Here is a 7,840-nt window from a genome sequence, read left to right as displayed (position 1 = left end):
TGAAGTATCCATTGGAAAGCTCAGCCCCACGATGGATGTCTTCTGATGCTCTCAAGTGGGGTGGTATTGGGGCGTATTTGTGTATGGCGAACTCATTTTGATTTGCAGATCTGGGTTGAAGAGTGTAGTGTTGGTTTGAACAATAAGAGCAGTTGAATATTCTGTGTATTTCGCAAGGAGTGACTTTGGGGACTTCGTAAATTCGATTCGAATCTTCTGATACTCTTACAGGATTACCTGAGGCATATTTGTGTATGGCGAACTCATTTTGATTGGGAGATCTCATTTCCGGTTGAAGAGTATATTGCTGTTTCGAACAATAAGGGCAGTTGAAAGATCTGTGGATTTCGCAAGGGTTGCCTTTGGTCCCATCGAGAATTCGATTTGGTGGATTCAAGAAAAAACTTTGAGAAAGGGTCTGCAACGAGTTCCCATTCGGATTGGCATTGCAATTTTGGACGCCCATCAGCAATTCCTTGTCGAAAAAATTATCCAGATCAGAAGAATAAGAGTTAATTCGATTCTGAAGCATTCTTGAATTGAAATTTTGGTCTGCCATTGTTTGGGGAATCTTGGGTTGTCTCAAACGGTTATCTAGGAAGTTATTCCCAAGAGATGAATGCTGCTCGAATGGGTCGTTGCTAATGTTGGCATAAACTTCACGGCTATCCAGTCCTACAGGGTAATTCGGAATCTGTTGAAAATTGAACGCGAAAGGACGATTTTGATCTGTATATTCTGGTGGTATGCTTCGAGGCCACATATGTCGTTTTCCTGCGTGTTGTATTGACGTATTTAACACGTTTCCAGCAGTTGAATCGTATTCCAGCCTTGGAATGTTAGAAGGTAACATATTATGGGATTGGCTGCCCAACCAAGGTTGATCCAGACGTTGATTGAAAGTTCGAGTGGGTAGCCCTTCGTTGGGCGTCATAATTTCCACTTGTTCTTCCTTATAAGGTAGATAACTTCTTCGATTGACCGACTGACTCATAAGTTGATTATTGCTCGAAACGTAGTTCGTTTTGTTGCCCAAGGTGTTATCTGGAAGCGTCAAATGGTTCTGGCTCAGAAAAAAAGGTTTCTGGGATAGTTGCCTCGAAGACTCGGAATGTTTCCTTGCATCCACTTCCTTCGCTACCATGTCGTGGTAGTAAGACCCGGCACTCCTGATGGAAGTGTTCAGATCTTGAGACCTCTGCGAAGAACATCTCAAGTTCGAGGTTATTTTCGGTCGTTCCGCATAGCCAACGTCTTCCAAGAAAGAAGAAGAGAAGAAATCTTGAATTTGGCGCGATTTTTTAGGCGTCTGCATGACCGGTATATTCTGTAGAGTATTATTGAGTGGTTTCTCAATCTCTAACTGGTTATAACCCCGGTCGGAGAGTTGAAATTTGGTGCCTTGATTGTTCTTTCTTAAGAGCGACTCATTTTTGGATGTTTCGTGAGTTCTCGCCAAGTGTGTTGCCGCAGTTTTCGAGGAATTGTTTGTGTCGACTGTATTCAAACTCCTACGAAAGAATCGAAACAAATAGGTTAGGTTGGTTAGATTGGGTAAGGTTAGGTTATATAAGGGTAGGTGTAAGTACTCAACTTTTATGATTATTGAAGAAGTAACGTATCCATAGATGCAATATTGACTTGAAGTTAGGTTAGGTTAACTCAAAATTGGAAAAATTACGTGCGTGGTCTCCTCAAATTGTATATATGTAATTCACATAAAAAAAAATTCACTTTCCCCATCGAAATATAGAAATACAAGTCTATAAAACCATAAAAATCATACAAATTAATGGTAATTAACAATCTGCAGATTTCTGGCTGCCACCACTAGAACGTAGGTAGATTGTGGGTAAGAGAAAAACAAGTCATCATATACCTCCAACCAAACGTCACCTGTCAGTTTCTGTCAAATTACACCCCACCTTTCTGCAGTCCACAGACTTTGTTACTCCGCTACCATAACTTATTAGTCTAATTACTTAGTCGTTTGCCCATTTACAATTATAACTTAAGGGTCCATTAAATTATAACTGACGTTCCTGTTACTTAGTGTATGTCTGTTACATTTACGTCAGCAGAAAAAGGCTGGAGATATGCCAAGGTTTTTCTTGCTGACACACATCCTTGTATTTCTTTATCGCAAAAATATAGAATCTTCTCCTAGAAGTAGATGGTAAATCTTACCAATCGTGTGAGTTCTCAGAGTCGTTCTTCGGCATCGGCACAGAAAAGGAGAAAGACGAAGATATCTTCGGGGAAAACTTGACAGGCGGAGAATAAACCAACGGTGACCTCCACTTGATCGATTTCGAATATTGCAACGATTCTTTCTCGTTCTGATTGATGAACTTCTCCAAGTTCTCCATCATGTCCTCTGTCACCTTCTCGTCAGACGCGTCCATCTTTTTACGTTTACATTCTGGAGCCGAGGGAGGATCGTTATTTCTGGAAGAATGGACAAGTCTCTTTGTCGGCTGATACCGGAATAGACTGAGGGTGTCGGTTTTTGGATTCTAGAAAGGAAATAAGGATTGGTGGACAGGATTTGATACTTAGAAGTGGCTCAAGGCCAGATCCTAAGAAATTCGAATTTTTTCAGTGTAATTGTTATAAAAAAGAGCGAAGAAGTCCATTTCTCTTACCCTCCTAAAGCACATCGTAGATTTCCATCAGAAATATTCACTGAAAAACTGTTTTCCTTATCTTAAAACGAAACTAGTTCAATAATTGCATGTTTCAATTGTTGAAATGTCATTAATTAATTAATTTCTATGCGATTTCCATAAACGTCAGTTGGAAAATATAAATCGATGAAACTGCTTTTCCGTGTTCGGAAAAGTGTCAAAAATCTGTGTTACATCTAATTCCATCGAATGAAAATTTATTTACAGGGTGTTTGTCATACATTACCTAGTGTTGGCCAACTGGAAGCGATAAATGGAATATTTTTCGATTTCAGGAGAAAACCCAAATAACTTCACCTTTTTTTCAAAATAATCGGATATAAAAACATTACAGTTACGTACAGCAATACGTAAATGGACCAAAAGAATTTCGCCAATAGTTACGAAACTTACAAAAAGCTTGTTTTCGAAAGATTCCACTGAATGTAGTTTTCCTTTCTTCGAAATACCAAGCTCTGGTTTTCGAATACATTTCTCCATTTCCATCCGTCGTGTAGAACTAGGTTCATCGTTTATTTTTGCGAGATGCTTGTTGTTTTCGTTGTTGATCGAATTTTTCGTATTTCTGTATTTATCGTAGAGTCTAGAGAATTCAATGTCTAAATCAGCACTCGCTAATTCGGTAGTCAGGGTGCTCGCAACGTTTTTGCTTTTTAGCATTTCATCAGTATCGGGCATAGTCCTGTCCTGGTCCAACAGAAATTCGACAGATTCCAGCATTTCTTCGTCCGTAAAAGACCTCAAAGGGAGGTTTTGTTCATTTCTCGTGCTTTCCTCATCTTTATTATTGGGAACATTATCGATGATGGTTTCGTCAAACTGGGAAAGACTATATTTATTTGAAGTTTTTTTCGGTTTCTCGCAATTTTCTGTTTTGGATTGCTGCGATGGTGGATTAATTTTCTGAGGAGTAACTTCATTTTTTTCGGGTACAGTTAAATTTTTACACGCAGAAGAGTTCTTTACCTCATCTTGTTCAATCTAGAAATGAATAATAATTTTTGTGCTCGCCTTTTTTTCTCTTGAGATTCGAACTCACCTCTTTTGGACTGTTTGTGTTTTTTTTACACTTCATATATTTATCGATGTATGTCTGAACAAATTTGGAATATTCCGGATCCAATTTTTTCGTCGATTGGCTTGACTTTGAGCTAGTCTTACTGGCTTTCGTGGGTTTTACAACTTGACGTTGACAATTTTTCTGTTTTTCAACATTTTGCTCGCGTACAATGAAGGTTTCACTCAAATCGATTCCAACTGTTGGGAAAATAGTGCATACAGGGTGAACAAATTTTTAAATTAATCCTCACTCTACTCACCTAGATCTTCGCTAACAAAATTACAATAAACCTCAGACAAACTTGGCATACTCGTATTCAATTCTACAAATCTAACAACCTCGTGGTTTTCCAACATGTAAGAATGCCTGGAGATTGAAAACCAATGAGAATGAAAGGAAAAAGTTTCGATTCTTCGAAAATCACTTACATGTACCTCTCGTGCAACAGTATATGATTCAAATTGTTCCCAACTAGCAGGCACATAACAGAGTTGGCATTGACGAAAGTTGACTCCTCCAAAAACTCTGCGTTCAGCAGTGTGATAGTGATTTTCAGAGAAAAACTTGTTGAAGAAGGAAATTTTTCAATTTTCATATCGTACCTCGGTATCGATTTCGCCAAATCTACTAATCTGTTGCCGAAAGGTGGTTTCTTATTCGTTATCTGAGAAATAATTGAATGAATGGTAGAAAATCGAGAAAAAACTAAAAAAATTTTTTTTTAAGGCTTGGACTGAATTTTATCCATGATTCTCCCTCACCATCTCTATTTCTCTAGGATTCGTTTTGATAATTTTTTCTAGAGTGGTTTTTCCGGCGTTCACAAGCTGTTTCGAAGTAACTTGGCCGATTCCAGGAAACTGCTTAGCGATGTGCTTCGAATTTTCCCAGAGTTGAGTTCTGAAACATTTCCAGAGCACTGTCGCGTTCAAGAGGGCAGTGTAGCAGTTCTCTCTGCTCTCCAAGTATTCGATGAGGCCTAAGAAAAAAATCTACATGGATTTTAAGAATACAGAGTCCCAACTGAAACTAGACCCAGTTTGAAAAAATAATTGAGTCGCTCAATTGCCAATTTTTGACAAGAATGAGACGTAGATCAATAGGGGAAAACATATACAGGGTGATTGACGTAGAGCGACCTCAGTTTTGGAGGCAATTTTGAGCTGAAAATTTGGAAAAAAGCAAAAACTTAACTAATAAAAAATTCTTAGGGGGGTAATTACCACTCTAAAACCGCCACTGTTCTACGCTTACATTAGAAACTATTATACTTATACTCCATTCACATTTATTTTAGCAGTCGTTTGGCCATGAAATAATTCTCTCAAGTTTTTGTAACTAGAACAGATTAAGGTTGGCACTCATGAAATGTCGTGAATGTCCTAACGCCGTTGCCACAACTAATATCAATTTTTATTACGAAAATGCCGAAAGTGATTGAAAAAAGAGACAGGGTTTCAGGAAGTGCTATTTAAAATTCAGGTCCGCCCATCCAAATAGTATAATAGTTATACCCTGATATTCTAAAATCCACAATACGTCAGACGGTAGCTAACATATTCAATGTAAGAGAATTTATAAAATGTTTCATCTGAATCTAAACGACTTATATTTCAGCTGAATCTTTCAACAATCAGAAAGATTGTGAATGAAGAGGATGACAAAGAATTTCCTTTTATTGGGAGACCCAAAAAAGTGGTGGTATTTGAGAATTTTATGTTTGACTGAATTAATGCGAAAAGTTTACTACAGGATTTTCGATGAATGTCATCGTAGAATAAGTTCCCGAAAATTGATTTTTCTATTTTTCATTTGACTTGTCCTATACATTCTAAATGTCTTTAGATACCAATAAACATCTAATTATTATTAATATATCAATGTACTGAGATGAACAGCTACAAATACGCGCCAGTTGTCCTTTTAATTGTTTATTCATCTGAAATTTTTGTTCAAAGGTGAAGTTCATCTTGACTTGAAACTTCCTTTATTTCCTTTTACTTATATTGATGCAAGATGATTTTTGTTGAAGAATTTAACATTCTTGTAATTATCTGTTGGGGGATACCCATTCCTAACCACTGCATCATATGCATTTCATCTTCGGGTTAATATTTTTTAAATCTACAACTGATGTAACGTATTCAAACTTTAGCCAAAGAAGATAACGAACATTAACTCTCCTCAAGCTAGTGCATATTATGATATTATACTGAACTCTTGTATTTTCCATGCAAATAACTGGATTTGGTATGCCTTCAATCAGTTTGTATAAACTTCAATTATCTTCGTCACATATTTTCCGAAGAGATTCAACATTGTGATAAAATACGTAATAACAGAAATTTTTACGGGCAACATAGCGTTGATTTAAAATCCAAAAATGTTTTGACAAGCGTCATAACCCCACTTTTTAGTACTATACAGAGTGAAATATGTCAAATTTCCATGGCCAACTGAGTGCTTAAATAAAAGTGAATGGAGTATACATTATGAAAAAGTGACAAAAGTAACTCACATCGGCAAAGTCTTTCTCCCAATCTCATGATCCTGAAAGCTTCGCAAATTATGGATTGATCCTCGATTTCCAGAGAGCCAAATATCGCCTGAATTATGCTTAAAAACAAACAATAAAAATTTGGCATTCGACTGAACAACCGCGAGCAAAACATACCAATCGATCTTCATATCCAAAGTGTTAATCTTTCCATTGAACGGAAACCTGATAGAATTCTCGTTTTTGGTTTTGTTCAGGAGATTCAGGCACTTTTTCTCGTCAACACGCAGTCTCATATCCGAAAATTCCTTGCTCTTTGAAATGAGGGACAGTACCTGTTGCAATATTTCATTTCCGTTCATCTACAAGAAATAGTTTTAAGGATGGAATCACACCAAACACCCAAGAATTTTTTTCTGTGTCGTACTCACCGATTTCAGCAGTTTCATAGATTCTAAAGATATGTAATATTTGGCCATCAGAGTACCAAGAAAAGTCGGGCTTATATTTACGTCCTCATCCATCGTCGCCATACCAGCTTTGACCAATTTATTGAGATCGATCTGACAGATTTCTGTGAAAAACGTAATGTGTAAATCGCGAAATCAATTTTTAGAGACTGTGGAGTACCTAACAGTTTCTTGTCTATCTTATCGGTGGTCATGCCGACTGGTATACCGTAGTGTCTTGGATTTCTCCTGGCCCTGATGTATAGGAAAGTGGAAGAGAGCCATCTCATAGCCACATCTAGGTCTGTGATAGTCCTCAGCACAATTTCTGCGTTGAGGTGCTCGGTAAGATGTCGATGTAGATTCGATTCGATGTTTTCTTTACCGTCAACCATTTTCTCGAACTTCGCCTAAAGTTATCGATTGAAATTTATTCTGGGAGGATTCTGCATTTCTTAATAAACTTTTTAGGGTTTTCACTCCCAATCCCAGAGATTGGGTTAAACAGGCCTCCATCACCTGAATCTTATATCAACACCTCTTGCAGGCATACTCATGTCAGCAGTTATCGAGACAGCTATGGCGAAAATATTGAACAGTAAAGGCGTTAACACGCAGCCTTGTTTTATTCCAGAGTTAGTTAGGAAATGGTCGGTTGTAGAGCCTTTATGATTATGTTGTCTAGCGGTGTTGTTGGTATGGAGGCTTTTAAACACTGCTAAGAATTTTACGAGTACCCCAAGGCGTCCCATGATTTTCCATAGCGCTCTCTGATTTACCGAGTCGAAGGCCCTACTTAAATCCATATAGGCTGTCACTGTCATGACCAAGACAGTTTTAATGTATACTCATTTAACTACAGAACATTTTTAGTTTCCTTTCATGCAGAAAATTTTATGTAAATCGACAATAGTAGTTGTCCACACCAGGCTAAACATTAATCGATAGATTTTCTGGTCTGCCTTTGTCATAGCATTAACACTGCTTATCTGACCCACCGCATGCATTACAACAGCTCGCTAATTATTCGACGGACATTTGGTAAAACATTCCCCAAAATTTCATTGATAACCTCTTGGCGCAATGCCGAATACAGTAAGAGCATTAAGAAGAGCTTGAGGCTGCAGACTCCACCAGTTAAAATCTG

This window comes from Coccinella septempunctata, chromosome 7, assembly GCF_907165205.1.
Source record: "Coccinella septempunctata chromosome 7, icCocSept1.1, whole genome shotgun sequence".
In the NCBI taxonomy this organism is placed as follows: domain Eukaryota; kingdom Metazoa; phylum Arthropoda; class Insecta; order Coleoptera; family Coccinellidae; genus Coccinella; species Coccinella septempunctata.
The sequence above is the reverse complement of the archived record's forward strand: the minus strand, read 5'-3'. Positions refer to the sequence as shown.